Source organism: Taudactylus pleione, unplaced genomic scaffold (assembly GCF_031769625.1).
Source record: "Taudactylus pleione unplaced genomic scaffold, aTauple2 ptg000138l, whole genome shotgun sequence".
NCBI classification, from domain to species: Eukaryota; Metazoa; Chordata; class Amphibia; order Anura; family Myobatrachidae; genus Taudactylus; species Taudactylus pleione.
This window is the reverse complement of record NW_028284540.1, coordinates 16,650,549-16,675,727: the sequence shown is the minus strand read 5'-3', so window position 1 is coordinate 16,675,727 and position 25,179 is coordinate 16,650,549.

Genomic DNA, 25,179 nt, shown 5'->3' with positions numbered 1-25,179 from the left:
GATATGTGTGACTGGGCCCATGACCTGTTGATAGGTGTGACTGGGCCCATGACCTGTTAATATGTGTGACTGGGCCCATGACCTGTTGATATGTGTGACTGGGCCCATGACCTGTTGATGTGTGACTGGGCCCATGACCTATTGATATGTGTGACTGGGCTCATGAACTGTTGATATGTGTGTACTATTTGGCAGTAATAAGCAGAGTAAATAGTATATACCAGCGGATCCACTGATTGCACCAAACAACTCAGGACAAAAGCAGAACTTTGGTAAATTGTATAGTGGTATGCTTGTACAGCTGTACTCACAGTTATATACAGTCAGAGTCCTGTATAGAATGGAGCTTGAGTGTAGCATACAGATCACCAGTCAGGGATGCTGGATAAACAGCGGTTATGCCCTTTTGTGGCTTTTAGAGGCATAAAAGTCAGGATCTCTCTGGAGCTCTGTGTTCCTCTTTGGCGCTAATACATAGTGACAAGATGGCACCACACATGTGTAGAAGATCAAATGGCAGCCATCTTAGTAAATAGAAAGATACTTCCATTAAAGAACAACATGGAAGCTGCATCGTAGAGCACCCCATATTTCAACACTATTACTATTGGTTTGGGTTGAGAATTAAAGCTACTGGAGGATTTATCACCACTTGGGAATCTATTACCACTGAAGGGGGGGGGACAAGTTTAATGTAACTATTGACATTTGGACTATGGGTCTTATTCAGCAGTCAGGAATCTGCGCAGGCACCGGACCCATACTGCTCATGTGCAGTACAGGTCCTGCGTGATCGCATGCAGAGCAGCAGCAGAATGTCAGTGATTGAGAGTCTGTTGCCATTTGTGGGCGGGAGGGGGCAGCGACAGCGTTGGCGGGAGTGAAGAGGCCAGGATCTCCTGGTCTCTTTCTTGTATTTGCGGTGGCCGGCTTGCATGACCCAATGGGTCACTCAGCCGGCCGATGTTATCGCAGATTATCCGATGCTATATCCTTGGACGCAGCTCGGATAAGTAATGCATGCAGGAGGCATGAGTCCTCCTGCTGCATTACCATAATAGCAAGGATGGAGTTGCAAAGCTGCTTGCGAACAACTTCGCACATCCATCCTGTGCTGAATCAGGCCCTATGTTACATGAGAATAATATTGCAATGTACACCGGATAATGGAGTATGGACAGTGGGCCTGATTCAGCTTTGGGTACAATATTGCTAGTGAATGTATACCTGGAAAAACCATGCTGCAATGCAAGGTGTGCAAACTGCAAATACAATAAAACAGTTTTGCATGTAGGATAAATACTGGCTGATTTTGCATAGAGATGAGCTGGTCCGGTTACCTGAGAACCGGACCCACCCGACTTTCGGGGATCCGAGGCAGATACGAGTCGGCTCTGGTTTTCCCGCCTGACTCGGATCTGAAAACGAGGCAAAACGTCATCATCCCAATGTCGGATTCTCGCGGGTTTTGGATTCTATAAAGGCCTCGTGATTCGCCGCCATTTTTCATTCCGGCTGTGGAGAGTGAAGAGAGAGGGAGCTGGGAGCTGTGCTGTGCTGTTGTTATTGTCAATACTTAATACTTGTTACTGACTGGCTGTTGTCTATAGAGGGGCTGGCTGGCTGGCTGTTGTCGTGTCCATAGGGGGCTGGCTGTTGTACTTGTCCTGTCCATAAGGTCTGGCTGGCTGTAGTGCTGTGTTGTCCAGGGGGAGCTCTGTCCCTCAGGGGTGCTCTTCACACACCCCTAATGTGAAAAAAATAAAATAAATAATGTTAGCCACACTTGTCATCAGTGCAGGGGTGCTGTGCTGCTGTCTGTCAAGTGGCTGCTGACTCTTTTCAGGGATTCACTCCAGTGTTAAAAAAAAAATAATTGGTTTAGCTGCGCAGGGGTGCTGTGCTTCTGTCTGTCAAGGGGCTGTTGCCCAAAATAATAAACAATTTTTTTGTGTACGTGTCAGCCACACCTGGCTATCACGGTCATTGGCGTAGCTGCGTAGGGGTGCTGTGCTCCTGTCTGTCGATGGGCTGTTGCCCAAAATAATAAACAATTTTTTTATGTGCATTTTAGTCACACCTGGCTTTCACTGTCATCGGTGTAGGTGCACATTGGGTGCTGTGCTCCTGTCTGTCGAGGGGCTGCTGCCCAAAATGAAAAATAAACAATTTTTTTGTGTGCGTGTCAGCCACACCTGGCTATCACTGTCATCGGCGTAGAGGGTGCTGTAGCCTGCCTAAATCATAACCAGTGAAGTGTAATAATCTGCCATTTTAATGTAGACAGCCAATCAGAATGGACCAGAGCATTTATATAGTATGCTTGCTGTAATAATTGCCATTGCCATCATAAGAGCCACATGCTTCAGCCGGTGGGAGGTGATGGACCACCATCTGGGGCATGCAGTGCCCTACGTGGTTAATGCAACCAAGGATGCAGCCTACCGGACGCACCTCGCCAGGTTCGGGAACTGACACACCATCCTGCAACTAGAGTGCGGGTGGAGTGACTTGCGGAGGCGTCAGCCTGACCTTCTGGCCCATCTGCAGGCCCTCATTAAGCGAAGTGAGTATGCATAACTGGTAAATGTATGCATTTAAGTATGTAGCATTATGCATGTATGTGCAAATGTTAGTGTGAACCATGCAGACGTATTGCAGATTGCCTGTGTATGATGCTGGAGCTGTTAATGTGGTGCTTCCATTTTATACTTTGTGTAGCCATTTTTAAATATCTTGTACCATGCATTCTCTCTCATAACACATTTATGTCAGCTACAAGCTGTATAAACTAAAGGTGAATATTTACACATACCTATGTGTATGTATACATTATATTGATCCTGCATGATATGTTAGTTTTTTTATATATGCGTGAGTGTGTATATATATATTAGGGGTGAGCACCAGCCACTTATCGTGTTTTGGTTTTGGATCTGGATCTTTTCTTCATGTTTTGGATCTGGATTGGTTTTGCCAAATCCACCCTTCCGTGTTTTGGGTTCTGGGTTTTGTGTTTTGGATCTGTATTTTTTTTAAAAAAAAGCATAAAAACAGCTAAAATCACAGAATTTGTGTGTTTTTCTGCTCCTATGCCATTATTAACCTCAATAACCTTAATTTCCACTCATTTCCAGTCTATTCTGAACACCTCACACCTCACAATAGTGTTTTTATATCCAAAAGGTTGCACCGAGGTAGCTGGATGACTATGCTAAGAGATACGAGTGGGCGGCACAAACACGTGGTCCATCTAGGAGTGACACTGCAGTGGCAGACAGGATGGCAGTTTGAAAAACTAGGCCCCAAACAGTACATAATTCAAAGAAAAAAAAAGAGGTGCAAGATGGAATTGTCCTTGGGCCCTCCCACCCACCCTTATGTTGTATAAACAGGACATGCACACTTTAACAAACCAAACATTTCAGCGCCAGGGTCTGCCACACGACTGTGGCTGAAATGATTGGTTCGTTTGGGCCCCCACAAAACAAGCTGGCAATTAAGCTGTCCCTGCACAAACTGGCTCTACGGAGGCAAGATGTCGTCCTCATCCTCCTCATCCACCGATTCCTCACCCTCTTTAGTGTTGTGTACATCCTCATCCTCACAGAGTATTAATTCGTCCCCGCTAGAATCCACAACCACAGGTCCCTCTGTACGTTCTGGAGGCTGGTCTCCCTGGAAGAGTTGATAATTCATTTTATGAACATCATCTTCTCCACAGTTTGTGGAAGCAACCTCCTACGCCTTTCGCTGACAAGGTTCCCGGCTGCACTAAACACTCTTTCGGAGTACACACTGGAGGGGGGCAACTCAGGTAAAATAGAGCCAATTTGTACAGGGACCTCCAAATTGCTTCTTTTTCCTGCCAGTACAGGTACGGACTGTCTGACATGCCTACTTGGATGCTGTCACCGATGTAATCCTTTAACAGACAGACGCACGCTTGTTGCTGCTGCTTTAAGGATGCAGGTGCGGCTACAGCCCACACAATTCACAAAGACAGAAAAAAAAGAAGAATATTTTTATTGTTTGTGGAGCGCACTTTGAGGGTTACATCACCCTTTAACAGACAGACGCACGCTTGTCGCTGCTGCTTTGAGGATGCAGGTGGAATCTAGACGGGATTTGGAACCGGGGACACACTACCTCCATCAATTGTCTAAATCCCACTGCACTAATGGCGGATACCGGACGCACGTCTAACACCAACATAGCAGTCAAGGCCTCAGTAATACGTTTTGCTTCAGGATGACTGCTGTCATACTTCATCCTCATCGCTAGGGACTGTTGGAGGGTCAATTGTTTAGTAAAAGTAGTGGTGTTCCTACTTCCTCTCTGGGATGATGAACAACTCCCAGCAGCAGCAACAGCACAAGGAGGAAGTGATTCTTGATCTTTCCCTATTTTATTTTTATCGGAGAAAGTTTGGTCCTCCATTTATGTTATATTGATATATACGTGCGGCTAAGGCGCACACAAACACAGAAAATATTCTTTTATTTTTGCTGGAGAGTAGTGCACTTTGTGGGTTACACCACACTTTAAGAAATGAGCCAGCCGGCTCTTTACTTATGGGACACAGGCGCACGTGCATCAACAAAGGAGCAGTGCCAAGCGTGCGCTTGTGTCCCATAAGCGCACGCTTGGCACTGCTCCTTTGTTGATGCACATGCAGCCACAGTGCACACAAGTCACAAACACAGAAAATATATATTTTTTGGTTTGGAGTGTACTTTGGGGGTTACAGCACCCTTTAACGGTCAAGCCAGCCGGCCCTTTACTTATGACACAGGCGCACGCTTGGCACTACTTTGTTGATGCACATGCGGCTACTGCGCACACAATTCACAAACACAGAAAAAATATAATTTTTTTAGCACTTGGGGGGAGCACCCTTGATGGACAGAGCACCCCCTGGACAACACTACAGCACCCCTTTAAGACTGGGACACTGCACAGGACTTTGGACAACTGACTGCACAACACAGTCCAGCCAGCCCCTATGGACTTTGAAGTAGTGGACACAACCCCTATGGACAACAGCAGCACAGCACAGCACAACACTACTCTGCACTACACTACACAGCCCAGCCAGCCCTAACTCCCACCCTCCCTCTTCACTGTCCACAGCCGAGTGAGAAAATGGCGCCGACGCGGGTACCTTACATAGGGTCAAAAACCCGCGAGACCCGGAAGGCGGGATGATGACGTTTTGCCTCGATTTCAGATCCGAGTCAGGCGGGAAAAGTCGAGCCTGACTCGGATCGGCCTCGGATCGGGGGGGGTTCGGATTTCAGAAATCCGAACCCGCTCACCCCTAATATATATATATATATATATATATATATGCACACACACACATACATACACACACATTCAGCCCGACACTCTGGATACATTTACTGGTAATCTCGAGGGTGCCCTCCTAGCATAATAAACAAATTCCTATACCGAGCTGAACAGCCTCTCAGGACAAAAACATGTGGCACTCCTCAGTAGTTGTAACTAAGTGATATATTGTCACAAATCACATAGGTTCTGTTGATGTTTCAAGACCCATTGGTTTTTTCATCATGACATGTCCTGATGAAAAGACAGATGGGTCTTAAAACGTCGACAGCACCTACTGAGGAGGGCCACCTCTTTTTTCCTGAGGGGCTGTTCAGCTCAGTATGGGAAGTTGTTAGGGGGCACCAGTCAAAATTTTGCCTAAGGCACCAAATGGGCTAGGGCCGGATCTGCTCGGATGAACATACATCTCTGAATCTGGCCCTTAGTCTATAGGCAAATCATAATTTAATTGTAGGGGCATCATTTATCACCAAGTTTAAAACATTCACAAGAAGTATTGCAAGGTCATATGTTTGCTTCTGCACCATTTAGCAAAAGCAATAAGTTTTGTCCATGCATGTCCGATGGGCAATGTTGCTGACACCGCGCAGGAGCAACCATCATCAGCGACATAGCCGGTACACACTGGCTGATGCAGACGTTATGTCCTCCAATATGCCAGATCAGACAACACATCGTCAGGTGTGCACCCAGCATTAGACTTATTTAATTTTTTTTTTAATAATCTTTACTATCATTTTGTGCATAAGTTTGTTTTTTATGTTAATGTTTGCATTTGTATATAAAGTGACAGAAATATGCAGATTTGCTTTATATATTTTTCATTTTCAGATGCAGAATGTCAGAGTGGAAACAGGCATTTTCTGGAAGTGGCAAGGCCAGGGACTGTGTTAACTGCGGCAAGCAGGAAGTTCTACAATTTCATCCTTTTAAATATGCAAATGAAGCAGGTGTCGGCAGGACCGTTAAGAGCCGGCCTGAGCCCGGGCGAAGGGAGCGTGGTCTAATCACAAAGCCCACCACAAATCCAGAGGGGGTGCAGCAGTCTCCTCTGCCGTGGCAGAGGAGACTGCTGCAGCATGTGCTGGGCTGCTTAGCTGATACGTAAGAGGGAGGAGGAGTGGCGTCGGTCCTGGGCCCCTCCAGCAATCCCAGGTAATTAGTACCCGCTCCCCCCCCCCTCAGCGCTACTGGGTGTCTGACATTCCCATACCCTCCAACATGTTACAGTAAGAACCCGGTACAGGGGCATGGCCACAAGGGGGCATGGTCACAGATAAAGGGGCATATCCACGGGGGGCTGGAGGCAGCTGGCGCTGACTGGTTTTATATATATATATATATATATATATATATATATACATACATACACACACCTATAAATATATATGCCTATATAGATAGATTCATGTAGAATTATAGAATATATATCTACATGAGTAGTTTCACTTGGGGTGTTTTTCATTTATTTAGATAGTGGGCGGACTACCTACCTTTCTAGGGGAACAAGTGCACTGTGAGCGTGTGCTGAAGATTCTTTTTACACTGCCACCGACATGAAGCAGCAGCCCTATCTCATCATCATTCCGCGAGACTTTGACTGGAGAAGCTCCTCGGTGGCCCGCTGTAAGAAACAGCTGAGAGCTGATTGAGAACACAGAGGACGGAGCCGCCTGTCACTCAGCAGCGCTGTGGGAGTCTGTGTCCCCGCAGCGCTTCTATAGAATTTGGGAGATAATGGAGTATCACTCCCCTGCTCTGCATTGTGTGTCAGATTATACTCACCTGGTACAATCGGTACAGACCATTAAAAAACGGTACTGTATCGGCTAAATCGGTATAGTTGGAGGCTCTGCATTCCTTGCTGAATTTGCGAGCCCAGCAATGTGTGCGAGGTAACAGGCTGGGATCACTATAGCGCCATGCTGCCAGCCAGCTGAGTAAGCCTCACCTTACTCAGGCTTGCCATCTTGCGAGACCCGGAAACTACGTCTCAATACACCCTAGGGGGGAAAAAAAAAAAATTGTATTTAGTTAATTGAAAGCAATAGACTTTACATTTTTAAAACTTGTACTTTTGTCTGTCTATCATCTTAGACTCATGTTGTACACATATGTTGTATACATTTGCACACAACAGATTGATAGGGAAAAAAATGCCTTTGTGTAACTACTCTTTCATGTAGGTCTTTAGAATAAATCAGTAAACTAGTCAGATAAAAGGTATAATTAGCATTAATTATGTGTGCACAACAAACAATTATTACAACAAGAACATCCAATGCTATGAGAAGACTGGTTCAAATCCTTAGCTATACAGATCTGTGATCAGTTGCAATCGCTCCTGGTTGCAATTGCGTTTGCTAACTTGTTAGCAATTGCGATTGTATACGCAACTGCATAGCGGTGGGTGTGTTCAAATTCTATCGCAGTTCTGTTATTGATCGCAATTTTGTGCGTACACTGTTGCAGTTACGATCCTTGCTAAATCCGGCCCTCTTTTCCCAAACCTGAATCTGGCCCATTGAGTCTACACATGCAGAGACCAGCAGGCATATACTGTATGTACAGAGCTTGGTACTTATGGGAGATGCATGCAGAGACCAGCAGACATACTGTATGTACAGAGCTTGGCACTTATGGGATATGCATGCAGAACTCCGGAAATAGCAGTTTGGCTGAATTCTACTTTTAGTACATCCCATCCTGTAGAAAAGAAGGCCTTGCTCGTGAGAGATTATATTTAGATGGAATATATGAGCAGACACAAAGATTTCATCAAAATACAGAGTGGCAGATACAGATACACATTAAGTTCAAATGTAATTGATAATTATAGCAGTGATAGTTGCAGTTTGTCAGTTGTCAACCAAAAGGAAATTCCTGTTTGGAAGTTATAGAAAATGTAGTAAAGTCCCTCCCAGCTGTTTTCCCAATCAGCTGCTAGAGAGGTAAATTCTTACTAGATGTCAGTCTAATATTGTTTTTCTTAGCATCTGTCTGCAGTTACATTATATGGGATTGTTAATTTTTAAGAACTGCATTTACGGTTATAACAGTCATAAAAAACAAAAGCCCCAGTCGATGAGAATTGCAATGACAGCTTAACTCCTTCAGTAATAGCATGGTATATATCTATATATATCTATATTAGCGTTCCCGCTAGGCTGTTATAGCGGGGCACCATGCCTTGCCCGATTTCAAAAGGGCAAAATGTGCCCCGCCCTTTTGGCGGTGCTCCGCTAAAACAAAATGGCAGTTGCTGTCCCCACCTGCGGGCCTCAGTGTCCTGCGGATGGGAAAAATTGCATGCGCCCGGCATCTATTCACAGAGACAGGAGAGCTTGGTGGCAGCCCGGCATAACCGTAAAGTGTCGGGCACACTCCCAAGAGTGATGAAAAGGGGGCGCATCTTTAAGACATGCCCTTTTCTCATGACCACGCCCCTTTTTTGGCCATGCAAAAAAATTATTATGGGTGGGTTTAATGCAAGTCTAAATGTAGGACAATTTAAAATCAGGTATTACATGTCATAAAATAAGAGACAGCCGTTTGTGACAGTATCTGATCAGTTGATATAGAGACATTGATTAGTAGATTTTCCAGTTCAACTTCTAACTTGATTCTGATCTTAAGTTCTTGTTAGACTCCAATCTGAATGCAGGATTCAGGGGTGCCGAGATGTAGGGGGATGGAGTGGGTACTACTACTCATTTTGGCCAACTGGATGGTCCTGACAGGGACTTGGGTTAATAACACATCGGCCAGTGGCCCTGATTCAGGACAGGGCCTGCAACAGAAATCATGGGGCCCAGTACACACATTTTTTAGGGCCCCCCCACCATCCCCGGGTTCCTAGCAGGGTGACAAGCAAAGGATTGAGAAAAGGTGACAGGAAGAAGCATAGGGGCAGTGGGTCTGTAGGAAGGAATAATTGGGGGGGGGGGAGGGAGAGGGGAGAGGGAGAGAGAGAAATAAAATAAAAAAATAAATGTATAAATAAATAAATCGGGAGGGTACTGACCTTTCTGCAGCAGGTAACTTACTTCCCGTGGCTGACACAGAAGGGCTTTAGTAATGGAGGAGACCAGGACCACATGCTTTACTATAGCTGGTCTAGGAATACAGCCACCGGAGCCAGTCACTAGAGTGATGTCAGGCCCCCGGCAACTGCAGTATCAGAAAGGCGAAGGTAAGAGGAGGGGAGGGGAGGGGAGGAGCCAGGAGGGGAATAGAAGGGAGGGGGGGGGGGTCGGATCATCTCCTTCTTTGCTACAGGTGGCTCGAGGCAGTATACTGTAATGAGTCAGTCTGACTGCGGGCACCCCTCCGTAAGTGATGCATGGTGCCTGCAGTGCACCCTGCATAGCAGCAGAGCAACCATCAGTTATACTTGTAGGTCTTTGGGCACCTCCGGGGCCCCTAGAATCTCGGGGCCCGGTACAGCTGTGGCCCTTGTCCCCCTCTGTCGCCGGGCCTGATGAGGGGAGGGGGGGCGATCAAACTGTTCCATGGGGGGACAAATCTGCCTCCCTTTCAAGTGTGCGGTGTGCAGTACTTTAAAAAAATAAATAAATTAGGGTGTGTGACCATAACTCCCTGATTTGGGGGCCTATGCATCAACACTAAATTAACGTTTTTAAAAGGACATTTTCCTTAAATAACTTTGTTTTAGTATTCATGAAGTATCTTAACGCAGGAGATATCACTGATATCTCCTGGTTAAGTTCCCCTGAGTTAATTTCCACACTCCCCATATGGGGATGTGGAAATTATGGTATTCATCAAATTCCAAAAATGATGTGTTTTCGGAATTTGATGGAGGTACTATCCGCCACTGTGAGGTGGCAAATAGCAGGTGAAACTTACCTGCTTACAGCTGGACAGGTCCTCCGACGTCTCCCTCCGGCGCTCTGGTGCATCCTCTGGCTCCGGAGGCTGGTCGGACACTGTGGGCCTGATTCAGAGCCGGACGCTCTGACAGAGCGCTCGCTCTGAATCAGGGCCGGCCTTCTGTGTTTTTAGAGCGGCCTCCTGGCCGCTCGCATAGCTGTGGGTGACCACCCACAGCAATAGCGAGCTGCCAGGAAGATAGTCACGATGGTCAAGACCATCGTGACCATCAGGCTTGTGACGAGACCTTTGTGGTAGGGTCTCGTTGCCGCAAGCCCTAGAGTGCTTTCGGCTCAAACAGAGCTGAAAGCACTCCCACTGACATCACTCGTGATGTCAGTGGGGCCGGCCCCAGACGGTAGGCGCCTCTGTCTGGGCAGCTACTCCCCCGGCCCGTCCACCAAAGGGGGCGTGCTGTCACTCAACATCGACAGCACGCCCCCTTTGGTACGAGACCCGGAGCGACAGTTTGCCCGTCGCTATCCGGGTCTCGCGCATGCGCACGACAGAGCCGGCTCTGTAGTGCGCATGCGCACTGGGCCACCATCGACCTGCTTGTAGGGCTCAGTATTTTTTTTTTCTAATCTGTACCGTGGTCTACTGGGAGACCACATGACAGACCAGCAGGACGGAGCGCGGACAGGTAAGTACGGGATCGGGGGGGGGGTGGAGGTGAGTGAAGGGTGGAGGGGGTGGGTACACAAAATGACCGCAGCTTTAAGTAGTGCTGCGCATGCGCTGGGTTTACTAATGTAACAGCGCATGCGCAGCACGGATTCCAGCTGCGGAAATGCAGTGTAGTGAGGGAAAACTATCTATTTCCCAAAAAGCTGTCATCGCAAAGATTACAGCTTTTCGAAATAGATAGTTATGGAGAGGAGGAATGATGAATTCGTCCTGTAATTAGGTAGAACTCCATGCGAGTTCTAAACCTAATTACCTCCATTGAATTTTATGTGTTACTGAATAGGCCCCTTGGTCACAACTCCTCCCCAGTACCCAGGCGCGATACTGTTCTCGACTGCCCTGGCAGGATCAGAGTTACAAATGAAATGCACATAGGAGATCTTTAAACCAGAAAAATCAATTGCAAAAATACATATGGATCCGAACCACTCCCTAACTCTGACCTGTGAATCATTGCCATTTTAATAGACCTATTTATTAAGGTGAATGGGTCAGTTATACATTCAGAAACAGTAGTATCTGTAGCTCGATGTGGCATGCCATCCCCATCATATGTATGAGATTGTAAATTCATCAAGCTGAAAAGTAAACATTTTCAGAGCTTGACTGTAGTTACTAATGTCTTCCTCAGATGGCGTTAATCCACTGAATGTTGCGCCTTCCTATTGGAATAAAGGGGGTCATTCAGACCCACTCGCAAGCGGCAGTATGCCCGCAAGTGGGTCGATGTTCCCCACGTGCGCATGCGCGAGACCCGGACTGCGACAGCCAAGCTGTCGCTCCGGGTCTCGCACCAAAGGGGGCGTGCTGTCGATGGTGACTGACAGCACGCCCCCTTTGGTGGGCGGGCCCGGGGCGTGCCTGCCCATGGGAACGCCTACCGTCTGAAGCCGGCCCCACTGACATCAGTAGTGATGTCAGTGGGAGTGATTTTGGCTCTGATAGAGCCGAAATCACTCCAGGGCTTGTGGCAGGGAGACCCTACCGCAGGGTCTCCGTCGCAAGTCCGATGGTCAAGACCATCGCGACCATCTTTTTGGACGCTCGTATATGCTGTGGGTGGTCACCCACAGCTATACGAGTGTCCAGGAGGACGCTCCAATTTAATGGAGGAGGGCCCTGATTCAGAGCGAGCGGCTCTGGTCAGAGCGTCCGGCTCTGAATCAGGCCCAAAATCTGGAATGTGAAGAGGGTTCTGTCTACTCTCTTGCCTAATCCAGCCCTCGCTGTGCACATTTATTTATTATCAGTTACTTTTATAGCAGCAGAATAATCTGTTGCGCTTTACAATTGGGAACAACAGTAGCAGAACAAGACTGGCTAGTAACAGACAGACATATAGGGAAGAGGGACCAGCTTGCATGCTTAAATGCATGACGTATTGTCATGCACGTCCCCTACCAAATAATTTCCATTGGGCCATTGAAAGTATCAATTAATAGGCTCTTTACTGAATAAATCCTCTAGTACAGTCTGTGCTTTCTTATTATGCAGTGAAATGCCTCCCAGCATCATAGATCTTGACATCGGGAAAGAGGGTGTGGCCAATTTTTTATGTCATACACTGTGGCAGTACAACATCTTTGGTCTTTGGTGAAAGTTGGACTAATAACAGCAAATGACTGTCTGCAGCTATAAGTTACAGTTACAGCACAAAAAGTTATAGTTGCAGATAAGAGTCATGAGTCATGACAATGCATTTGGTGTATCTCTCCTGAAACTGGACTTTGTGCCATTGCTTTATCTTAGGAGACAACTCACACTATATTATCTGTGGGATGCCAATGTTCATTATATATATATATAAAAATTTTAAAAAGCACACTCACACCCTCCTTCCAGAGAAGATTCCAGGACTTGCACTCCATCACAAAAAATGGGTTTAAACTTTAAACCAATATAAAGGTTACCTAATACAGACAAATGTGAAGGCCCAATAGTCTGTTTCAACTGCTCGCAGGCAGGGGCTAACGAAAACTGCCTGCGAGCAGTTGAAACAGACTGTTGGGCCTTTGCATTTGTCTGTATTAAGTAACCTTTATACTGGATTAAAGCTGTTTTTTTTTGTGGTGGAGTGAAAGTCCTGGAATCTTCTCTGGAAGGAAGGGGTGAGTGTGCTTTATTACTATACATATGGATCCTGCACCAGTCGAATGTGAATTAGTCTGGTTGTGTGCTTGCTCGGACTGAACACACATATATATGTGACAAGAATTACATAGACCGAGTAAAATCCATCAGTAGCTTTTATTGCTCACCACAGGCAGGTACACAGGATATGGCAGTTTCACAGGCAGGTTGTCATGCAAAGTCTTCCAATACAGCAATATTTCTTCAGTGGACTCGCAGGTCAAGGAGCCCTAACAGTAACAGTAACCCCCAGGCCTATAATCTGGGCGTCTATTTCACCATCAGGCTCAGTTTCCAGTGTCTCTGCAGTTCTTAAACCAGCTTCCCACAGGTATCTGTAATCAGCTGCCTTTCCAGGCACTGATTGAGGAAATACCTGAGCTGGACATATACACAATCCTAATGCCTTTGCTCTGCCAAACCTGGGAGATCTGGATATTCCACATTTACTTCATATAAAATTATGCTAACACACTCCTCCCCCCTTAGCTTCAACCACCCTGGTGAAGCTAAAACACTTTCAGGCAAACTATCCACCCCGCCCACATCTATTTGTGCAATCCGTCTGGGTACACAGCTCTCTGCCATTTTCCAGTTAGCCATCCTCACCCTCACCCTCACCCTCTTTCTCCTCCTCTAGCTTCATCATAGTGTTGCTTGGAAGATCGGGCCCAACAAACTTCCTGGAAAGGGAAACAGCATTGAGATGCTGTTTCCCTGGATGATGCTGCACCTCAAACTTAAATGGCAGCAAAGACCAAAACCACCGAGTTACACGAGCATTCACTTCTTTGTTCATGTGCATCCATTGTAAAGGGGCATGATATGTAACCAACACAAACTCCTGCCCCAACAAATAACATCATAATGAGTCTACTGCCCACTTGATTGCTAAGCACTCTTGCTCTACAGTGGAGTACTTGTGCTCCTTGGGCAGCAATTTCCAGCTGGAGGTAGAGGATGGGTTTCTCTTCCCCTTCTACCACTTGGGAAAGGACTGCTCCCAATCGCGTACCTGAGGCATCTGTCTGAAATATAAACTGCTTTTTAAAGTTAGGAGCCTGCAAAACAGGTTCTGCACACAAGGCGCGCCTTAAATCCTGCCATACAGCTTTTGCTGCTCTAGACCACAGTATCTTGTCTGGGGACTGTTTTTTAAGACACTCAGTTAATGGTGGTGCCCTAGTGGCGAATTCACAAATGAATCTGTGGTAGTAACCCACTAGGCCAACAAATGTTCTGAGCTGGGACTTACATTTGGGTTTAGGCCATGTGAGGACCGCCTCCACCTTACTGGGCTGAGGTTTTACCTGCCCTCTGCATACAACATATCCCAAATATTTTGCCTCCACCATTCCAATGGCACACTTCTCGGGATTAGCAGTAAACCCATGTGCCCGTTAAGATTGCAACACTGCTTCTACTCTTTGTAGGTGTGACTCCCAGTCGGGGCTATGTCATCTAGATATGCAGTTGCATGTTCCTTGTGAGGTGGCAGCAACCTGTTCATAGACCTCTGGAAGGTTGCCGGAGCCCCATGCAGACCAAACAGCAGCATTTTATACTGAAGCAAACCTTCTGGGGTAGAGAAGGCTGTTTTGGCCTTAGCAGCCTCAGTTAAAGGAATCTGCCAATACCCTTTTGTCAAATCTAGGTTGGTGAGATACTGACTGTTTGCTAAATTCTCCACCAGCTTGTCCACCCGGGGCATCAGATAGGAATCAAACTGTGACTTTATTTAATTTGCGAAAATCATTGCAGAATCTTAAAGCACCTGAAGGCTTAGGCACTAAAACTATAGCATTATTCCATTCACTATTTGATTCCTCTACTTCCTGTTTAACCGCTGCCTGCTTTGCCTCGGGTATACGGTATGGCCTCTGTTTTATTACCACCCTGGGAGGAGTAACTATATCATGCTGGATAATTTGGGATTTTCCCAGAATGGTAGAGAACACATCTTGGTGCTGTGCTACTAAACTCACCGCCTCCTGTTTCTGGCGGGGATTAAGGGTAACTTCAATGGGTACCTGACATTCTGGGGTTTTCTTGGCAACCAAAGAGAGCTGACCAGCGCTCTCTTTCCAGGGTTTTAACAGGTTTACATGGTAGATTTGCACCTCTTTCCTTCTACCCTCCTGTCGAACCTTATAATTAACAGGTCCCACTGCCTCTATAATTTCATAAGGGCCACTGGGCATACATTTTGCTTTCAGTGGTGCGTACCAGAACCAGTACCTTGTCTCCTGGTTTAAATGACCAATTAACTGACGTTTTTTGCCGCTGCTGTGCCCTATCCATGTGCTTATTCACAAGTGGCGCAATTTGCCTTAAACGCCCATACAATTGGGTCACAACTGAAAGATGTTAGGCTCTTGGCATGACTGTTGTTCCCACCCTTCTTTCAACAGATCTAAAATCCCTCCGAGTCAGACCCGCTCGCTGCCGGAGGCCGGCATTCTGGTCACTCGCTAAGCTGTGGGTGACCACCCACAGCTTTTGCGAGCGGCCAGGTGATGGTTTGCGATGGTCGCGACCATCGGGCTTGCGACAAGACCCTTGTGGTAGGGTCTCGTCTGCCGCAAGCCCCAGTGAGCTTCCGGCTCTAATAGAGCCGGAAGCTTACTACTGACATCACTCGTGATGTCAGTAGGTCCACCCCCAAACGGCAGGCGTTCCTTTGGGAATGCCTCCGTTTGGCCTGCCATCCCCCCTCCCCACCTACAAAATGGGGCTACAGCCGCCCTGTTTGTAGCGAGCTCCGGAGCTAGAGAATATCTCTCTCGCTTCGGGGCTTGCGCACGCGCAGTGCGCACGCTACGTGTGCGCACAGCCAGGCCATCGACCCACTTGCGAGCACTATGCGCTTGCGAGTGGGTCTGAATCAGACCCTAAATCCCATAGAGGATTGGGGCACCTCTCGCATTACAAACATTAAATAGGGTAGGAGTAAGTCCCAATCTCGCTTTTCCTCAGACACCCATCTGTTTGCCGGTGGTAAACTGAGGTAGTAATCCTATCCACCTTTAACAGTCAGCACATATCTTTCATTAGTTTAGAGACAATTGGGGTACCTTGGTCCGTTCCAAAGTGTGTATATAGCATCAACAATTCCCGGGCAATAGCGCTAGATTTCATGCTACATAGCGGGATGGCCTCCGGGGTACCTTGTGGCATAATCTACCACCACTAATATGTATTGATGCCCACGAGCAGATTTTTCCACCAGCCCTATCAGATCCATACCAATTCTCTCAAAAAGTACAGAAATGATGGAGGGGAAGCAAGGGTGCCCTAAACCCTGGCCAGGGTGCTGTCTTCTGACACACTGGACATTCCTGACAATACCTCTTTACTGCTGCATGAAAGCTGGGCCAGAAGAATCTTAACTGAATACGCTGGAGAGTTTTCTCCTCCCCCAAATGGCCACCCCACAGGTATGTATGAGCCACCATTAACACCAACTGCTCGTGTTTCCGGGGAACCAACAATTGGTCTACTATCTTACCCTGCAAATAAGTTACATGATATAACAAATAACTTTTCAATGCAAAGTATGGTACACCGTCTGTTGGTAAAGCCGTGATTACTCAACCATTTATCTCTACAACATTTTCAAATGCATTTATTAAGTTCCCATGATTCCGTTGATCATGGCCAAAGTCCTGCAAGGACATTTCCTTGCCAATGGGAACCCACTGTGTCTTTCCCACTCCCCTCCGGGTCGCTCACTGGCCAAAAAGGGAGATACAGAAACCAAACTTTGGGAAACAGCAAAGATTGGCTCCTGGGAGACCTCTGATCTGGACCTTCTGCTGTCATCATGCCAGGTAACCACCTCTTGTAACAATGGAAAGTCCTGACCTAGGATCAATGGGTAGGGTGGCCTGGCGGCTACCACCTTCATTGATCTCCCTTTGAACACTATTGGGAAGTGCACATAGAGGCATTCTTCTACATCCTCATGTACACCTATAACCTTTACCTGGGGCAGCACCTGATCAGCCCCAGGTGGAACCAGGTTGGGCAGAGATGATGGTTAATTTGCTGCCAGTATCCTCTAAGGCCCAGACCTCCCAGCCTTCCACTCATACCATCAAACGAAACAAGGTGGTGTGCGCCAGTGAAGTGCTTCCAGCAGCCATGCTTACCACTGGTCAAGTTTTTGCAGCACTACAATCCATCGGCTAACCCTGCTTTGGGCAGTGCTGGCGCAAATGACCAGGCTCGCCGCAGTCAAAACACACAATTGGAGGTGGGCTGTTGGCTTTAACAACTGGGACCTGGGTTCTAGGCTTGCCAACTGGCTGGAATCCCTGTTTGGCTTTGTTTAACTTCCCAAGAGTCAAGTACCATTCAATCACCACCGCTAACTCCTCAAACGTTTGAGGATCAGCCTGTAGAGCCCACTGTTGCACCACACAGTCTAGTACCCACTCAGCAAGGTTCAAAGTCACCATCTCTACTATACGCTGAGCAGAGTTCTTATCCGGCTGCAACCACGCGTTACTCAGCCTGGCTAATTTGGCCAGCTGGACCCTTGGAGCTTCAGATGAATTTAGCCACGATTCCCGAAACTACTGAGCTTTGCTAGGTCCATTCACTCCAACTCTGCTTAATATGGCCTTTTTCAAGTATGGATAGGAGTTTGCCTCAGTCACGTTTAAATGAACATACAGTCAGGTCCATAAATATTGGGACATTGACAGAATTTTCATATTTTGTCCTCTATTCACCACCACAATGGCTTTGAAATGAAACATACAAGATGTGATTTGACTGCAGACTTTCAGATTTAATTTGAGGGTAATTACATCCAAATCAGGTGAACGGTATAGGAATTACAACGGTTTCTATATGTGCCTCCCACTTTTTAAGGGGCCAAAAGTAATGGGACAAACTAAACAATCCTAAATCTAACTTTCACTTTTTAATACTTTGTTGCAAAACCTTTGCAGGCAATTACAGCCTGAAGTCTGGAACGCATAGACCTCACCAGACGCTGGGTTTCATCCCTGGTGATGCTCTGCCAGGCCTCTACTGCAAATGTCTTTAGTTCCTGCTTGTTCTTGGGGCATTTTCCCTTCAGTTTTGTCTTCATCAAGTGAAATGCATGCTCAACCGGATTCAGGTCAGGGGATTGACTTGGCTATTGCATAACATTCCACTTTTTAGCCTTAAAAAACTCTTTGGTTGCTTTTGCAGTATGCTTCGGGTCATTGTCCATCTGCACTGTGAAGCGCTGTCCAATGAATTCTGAAGCATTTGACTGAATATGAGCACATAATATTGCCCAAAACACTTCAGAATTCATTCTGCTGCTTTTGTCAGCAGTCACATCATCAATAAATACAAGGGAACCAGTTCCATTGGCAGCCATACATGCCCACGCCATGACACTACCACCACCATGCTTCACTGATGAGGTGGTATGTTTTGGATCATGAGCAGTTCCTTTCCTTCTCTTCTCATCACTCTAGTACAAGTTGATCTTTGTCTCATCTGTCAATAGGATGTTGTTCCAGAACTGTAATGGCTTTTTTAGATGTTGTTTGGCAAACTCTAATCTGGTCTTCCTGTTTTTGAGGCTCACCAATGGTTTAAGTCTTGTGGTGAACCCTCTATATTCACTCTTGTGAAGTCTTCTCTTGATTGTTGACTTTGACACATATACATCTACCTCCTGGAGAGTGTTCTTGATTTGGCCAACTGTTGTGATGGGGTTTTTCTTCACCAGGGAAATAATTATTTTGTCATCCACCACAGTTGTTTTCCGTGGTCTTCCGGGTCTTTTGGTGTTGCTGAGCTCTTCGGTGCGTTCTTTCTTTTTAAGAATGTTCCAAACAGTTGATTTGGATACACCTAATGTTTTTGCTATCTCTCTGATGGGTTTGTTTTGATTTTTCAGCCTAATGATGGCTTGCTTCACTGATAGTGACAGCTCTTTGGATCTCATATTGAGAGTCGACAGCAACTGATTCCAAATGCAAATGTCAAACCTAGAATCAACTCCAGACCTTTTACCTGCTTAATTGTTAATGAAATAACGAGGGAATAGCCCACACCTGTCCATGAAATAGCTTTTGAGTTGATAGTCCCATTACTTTTGGCCCCTTAAAAAGTGGGAGGCACATATTGAAACTGTTGTAATTCCAACACCGATTTGGATGTAATTACCCTCAAATTAAATCCGAAAGTCTGCAGTTAAAGCACATCTTGTTTGTTTCATTTCAAAAACATTGTGGTGGTGAATAGAGACCAAAATCTGAAAATTCTGTCAATGTCCCAATATGGACCTGACTGTATGCTCTCTGTGATTGCCTTGTGAGACAGGGAGCAAGTCTGGCAGCCCACTTCTCAGGCCATTTTAAACATGCAGCAGTATGCTCAAAGGTGCACAGAAAAGCTCCAATGTCATCAGATGGAGTAAACTTCTGTAACACCTCTCACTCATGCCCACCTTTCCTTATTTCAGTTAACTCTGTATGTAATAACTGAGTTTGAGTTTGTTGTCCTTGCATCTGTGCTTGATACTCTGCTGCTAGAGCTTGTTGCTCTTGCATCTTAGCTTGATGCACTGCTGCCAGAGTTTGTTGCCCTGCAGCTATTTCAGCAAAACTTTTCAAAAGCTCCTCCATATTACACTGCTTTATCCATTTATGAACAAACTTAGGAGGCTTTATAAATTCTCTTTTGGAAGCCAGATTCCCAACAAACTATGGGCCTGATTCAGAGGCGCTTGCTCTTTGCGAGTGCTCGCTCTGAATCAGGGCGGATTTAAAAAAAAAAAAAATCCGCCTCCAGGCTACTCGCATAGCTGTGGGTGATCACCCACAGCATTTACGAGGGCCTGGCGATGGTTGCAATTATCGCAACCATCGGGCTTGCGACAAAACCCTTGTGGTAGGGTCTCAGTTCCTGCAAGCCCAAGTGAACTTCCTGCTCTAATAGAGCAGGAAGTTCACTACTGACATCACGAATGATGTCAGTAGGGCCGCCCACAAACGGCAGGTGTTCCTTCAGGAACGCCTCCGTTTGTCCACCCCCCACCTACAAAAGGGGGCGAGCTGTTGATCAACAGCACCCCATTTTGTAGCAAGCCTCGGAGTGAGTGAAGTTCTAACTCGCTCTGGGGCTCATGCATTGTGCACGCCGCACGTGCGCACTGGCCGACCATCAACCCGCATGTGAGCGCTATGCACTCGCAAGCGGGTCTGAATCAGACCCTATATCAGCTGGCTTCTCTTAAAACTGCACCACATTCCCTGGCCATTCACCCATACACAGGAATTAAGCAGTTTATATGTTGTGCAAAACTTGCATATACACAGACATATCATAATAGTGAATAACTGCCGTTTTATGGCTGGCCTGCCGCACTCAACCATGCAGCTGCTAGTACAGCGACTTACTCACCAAGACCCTGCGCAGTGGGTAGTGTCCTGCAAAGCATCTCACTGCCGCTGTGGGTGGATCCGGTCACTGTATCTGGGCTCTTGCTGCGTAGCAGAATCCAGAAAGAGTCTCTGTTCAGGTGTCAAATGTGACAAGGATCACATAGACCAGGTAAAATCCATCAGTAGCTTTTATTGCTCACCACAGGCAGGTACATAGGATATGGCAGTTTCACAGGCAAGATGTCATACAAAGTCTTCCATTATAGCAATATTTCTTCAGTGGACTCACAGGTCCAGGAATCCTAACAGTAGTCACCCCCAGGCCTATAAACTGGGCAACTATTTCACCATCAGGCTCAGTTTCCCCAGTGTCTCTGCAGTTGTTAAACCAGCTTCCCACAGGTGTCTGCAATTAACTGCCTTTCCAGGCACTGATTGAGGCAACACCTGAACTGGACATTACACAATCCTAATGCCTTTGCTCTGCCAAACCTGGGAGATCTGGATATTCCACATTAATTTCATGTGGAATTATGCTGACCATGTCACAATATATATATATTATTCACTAACAGTTTCTTATATAGCGCAACATATTCTGTTGCACGTCACAATTGGAAACATTAATAGAACAAAACTAGGTAATAACAGACAGACAGAGAGGTAGGAAAGCCCTGCTCGCAAGCTTACAATCTATAGGGAAATATATTTATAAAGAGGGAGAGAGAGATGTGCGCCGACCCCCTTGTTTTGAATCTGCATCTCCTTCGTGTTTTGGATCTGGATTTGGTTTTGCCAAAACCGCCCTTGCATGTTTTGGTTTTGCATCTGTACTGTTTTCTAAAAAAAAATCATAAAACAGTTGAAATCACATAATTTGGCCCTGTTTTTGTTCCTACAGTATTATTAACATGTATGACCACCTCACAGCTCACAAAATTGATTTAATCCAGTTTAGGCCAAAAGGCTGCATCAAGCTAGCTGGCTGACTAAGCTAAGCGACAGCAGGGTACGCTACATGTGGCAGTTCAGCTTCCAACATGGTACATCTAGGAAACAGAGTGGCACTGCAGTGGCAGACAGGATAGCAGTTTAATAAACTATACAACCCCTTAGGAAGTTAAAACCAAGAATGTTTTCATTAATCAAGAACTAGGTCATAGGCCCGAGGGAGTTGGAGTATGTTTATGAAGTAGTTGAAGACAGGGAAAGGACTGATGGAGTTATTAGTTTGTAAATTTATTTATTTTATGATTCTAAAGAAATTTATGAGAGATGATCAATGTAGGGTCAAGTTCTTTAATTCATAAAAGACATCTTTGATCTGGAGGAGGTGCGGTATTCATGTGTGGATAGTTTGTCAGAAGATATTATGCAGTGTCTGCACCATTGCACAGAGATTCTTGGGGCGTATATGGGAGCAGGCTCACTGAAGCCCACTTGTGTCCTATGTGAACCAATTACCTAAAACCTGATCACTTGAGTGAGATCTGCAGAGCACCTTTTGTGAGCTGTGCTAACACAAAGTGAGCTGTGCTAACACAAAGTGAGGGCATCCATTTTGTGCCACATCCTCATTGAATATTGATTCAGTCCACATACACTGTAAATTTTTTACATCTAAAAGAATTGCTGTGGCCTTGCTTGTGGAGGTGCTGCTAAACAGACATTTACTTTGTGCTCAGGGAGATTGTTGGGGATAATAGGACTAAGACTTGCTATTTACATCAGAGGAAAGCAGTCTATAGCTCTCCGGCTGAACTACAACTCCCAGCATCTGTGTTGATTGCCGAGACAGCTTGTTTGTTAACAATGGGAGAAGTGCCTCAGGGTACCTCAGCCTGCTTTACGCACGGTATGTACCATGTAAATATGTATGTATGTGACCAATATGCACAACAATTTTTTGTATTAAATGTATTTGCACTTTATTGCACACATTCTGGCAGGAAGATGCTCTGTGCTGCTGATCATATTTCTGGTCTCTCACATGACACCCACCATCTACATTATCCAGTTATTCTGCTTAAAGTCACCTACATAAAAGGAGGCAGGTGTTTATTAAGCTGATTCGTTATTTATAACAGCCTATCATTTTACCAGGGTCCTGGGGCAACTGGTTAGGGTTCGGGGCAATTAAAAATCTACCATGTTTTGCACACCCAATTAACTTGGTATTTCAGATTTTTTTTTTTTCAAAAAATAAAAGGGGCATACAAGAGATGCTATCTATGGCCATAACAATTTCTGGGCATTTTTGGGATTCATCATGTACAAGACTTCAGTGGCTGTGGCAGTGCGACTTCGAACATGGCACATCTCGGAAACAAGAGTGGCACTGCAGTGGCAGACAGGATGGAAGTTCAATAAACTATAAAAAATGTTTGTCGTCTACACAAAACATCAGTCAGTAATGCCCCAAACAGTGCATAATGCAAAGAAAAGAGGTGCTAGATGGAATTGTCCTTGGGCCCTTCCACCCACCATTATGTTGTATATATTAAACAGGACATGCACAGTTTAACAATCCAATCACTGCAGAGACAGAGACTGCCAATTATGGCTGGAGTGATTGGTTTGTTTGGGCCCCCAGAAAACAAGCTACCAATGGACAGCTGACATTGCTGGCAATGATCTCTACAAACACAAATTGACGCCATCATCATACGATTCCTCACCCTCATCTCTCACACATCATCTTCCTCCAGTATTAATTTGTCCCCTGCTGCAATCCACCATTACAGGTGCCTCTGTATTTTTTGGATGTAATTGGTGGTAAAGGTCTTCCTCGTTGAATTTGTAGTTCACTTTGATGAACATCATCTTTTCCACATTTTGAGGAAGTAGCCTCCTACGTAGTGGCGTAACTATAAATGTACCTTCCCCCTGCCAAAATATTTCTGCTGCCCCCCTGCAATTGTTAGCGGTGGGGGAGAGTTGGAGCGGAGTGTGAGAGGTCCATGATATATATACTGTATATATAAATATATATATATATACATATATATTCATCTCATAATGCACTTCTAACGTTTACTGACTGACTTTAGGTGTGCGGATTGTCTTTTTTGACCTGCAATTATTGTTAAACCATTTAACCAAGCACCCAATATTTTTTAAAGTTTGAGAGTGCAGACTTGTGACATTTATTTATTTATTTATTTATATATATATATATATATATATATATATATACATAGTGTAAACATGAAAAACACATGTACATTACAAGTTGCATGTACAGTGAAGAGATAATATAGCCTTACTTGTCCCATACCTCCTCCTCCTCTTCTCTGCTGAGTGACACTGATAGGAGTGAAATGGGTACGGGCCTGGGATTCCAGCTGGACTTGGAGCGGTGAGGTGAGGAGGCTCTGCAATGGCCTGAAGTCTGCGGGGGCTGTTGTTACGCCACTGCTCCTATGCCGATCGCTGACAAGGCTCCCGGCTGTGCTGAAATCTCTTCTGAGGGTGGGTAGCTCAAGTAGAGCAAAGCGACTTTGTGCAAGGGCCTCCAAATTGCCGTTTTTCTCCTGCCAGTATTCAAACAGACTGTCTGACATGCCTATTTGGACACTATCATTATAATAGTCCTCATCCATTCTTTGAATGGTGACCGTATCAGATGAAGTCACAGTAGAGGTGTAATTAGTTGTAGGCAATTCTTTTAGACCCCGACCAGATGTCAAAACTTGGTTGTTTTGACTCATCTGCATCACCAGTGGGTCTTTTGGGAAAGTTAAGTTTTTTCCTAGCAGTCGCACTTGCTGTAGAAATTGAAGGAGTAACTATTGCTGCATCATGTGTCGCTTGATCTGACAATTTGCTTACCAACAGCTCTTTGCATCTCTTCAGATCTGTGTCCGTTGGGAAGAAAGACACGATGTATGACTTAAACCTAGGATCAAGCACGGTTGCCAAAATGTATTGATCCGATTGGAAGATCCTGACAACCCTTGGATCCTGGCAAAGCAAATAAAGGAATTGATCTACAAGTCTGACATACTTAGCAGAATTTCTTTGTTTCAGCTCTTTCTTCAATTTCTCAAGCTGCTTTGCCAACAGTCTAATTAGGGGAATTACCTGACTCAAGCTCGCAGTGTCTGAACTCACTTCACAGATGACTACTTCAAAGAGTTTCAGCACCTTGCACAACACGGAAAGTATTCTCCACTGAGCTTGAGTAAGGTACATTCCCCTTCCTCTTGATATGTCATAGGTCGTTGTGTAGCTTTGGATGATTTTTTGCTGTTCCTCCATCCACTGAAGCATATAAGGGGTTGAGTTCTACCTTCAGCCGGTTACTTCAGCTAGTGGCAGGGCAAATTAAAAATATGCACCATCTAAATGGCGAAAATGTCCATAAAGTTTTTGGGCCACAGAAAGCATCTCCTGCAGAGTAGACTGCCCCTGAATGCGCTGCTGGTACTTAGATGCTGCTGCTGTTGGTGCCACTTTAGGCAATACCGCCACCCTTGAGGTTGTTACAGTCATGTGATCTATAGTTTGCCCTGTTCCACTTGTCCACATATCTGTAGTTAAGTGGACAGTGGTTACATCAACATTTTGGAGGACACTAAGTTTTTTTAACGTCCATGTGCAGGCTGGGAATTGCTTTTCTAGTGAAGTGGAATCTAGATGGATTTGGTAGTGGGGACACAGGACCTCAATTAACTGTCTAAAACCCACTGCATTAATGGTGGATATTGGAAGCACA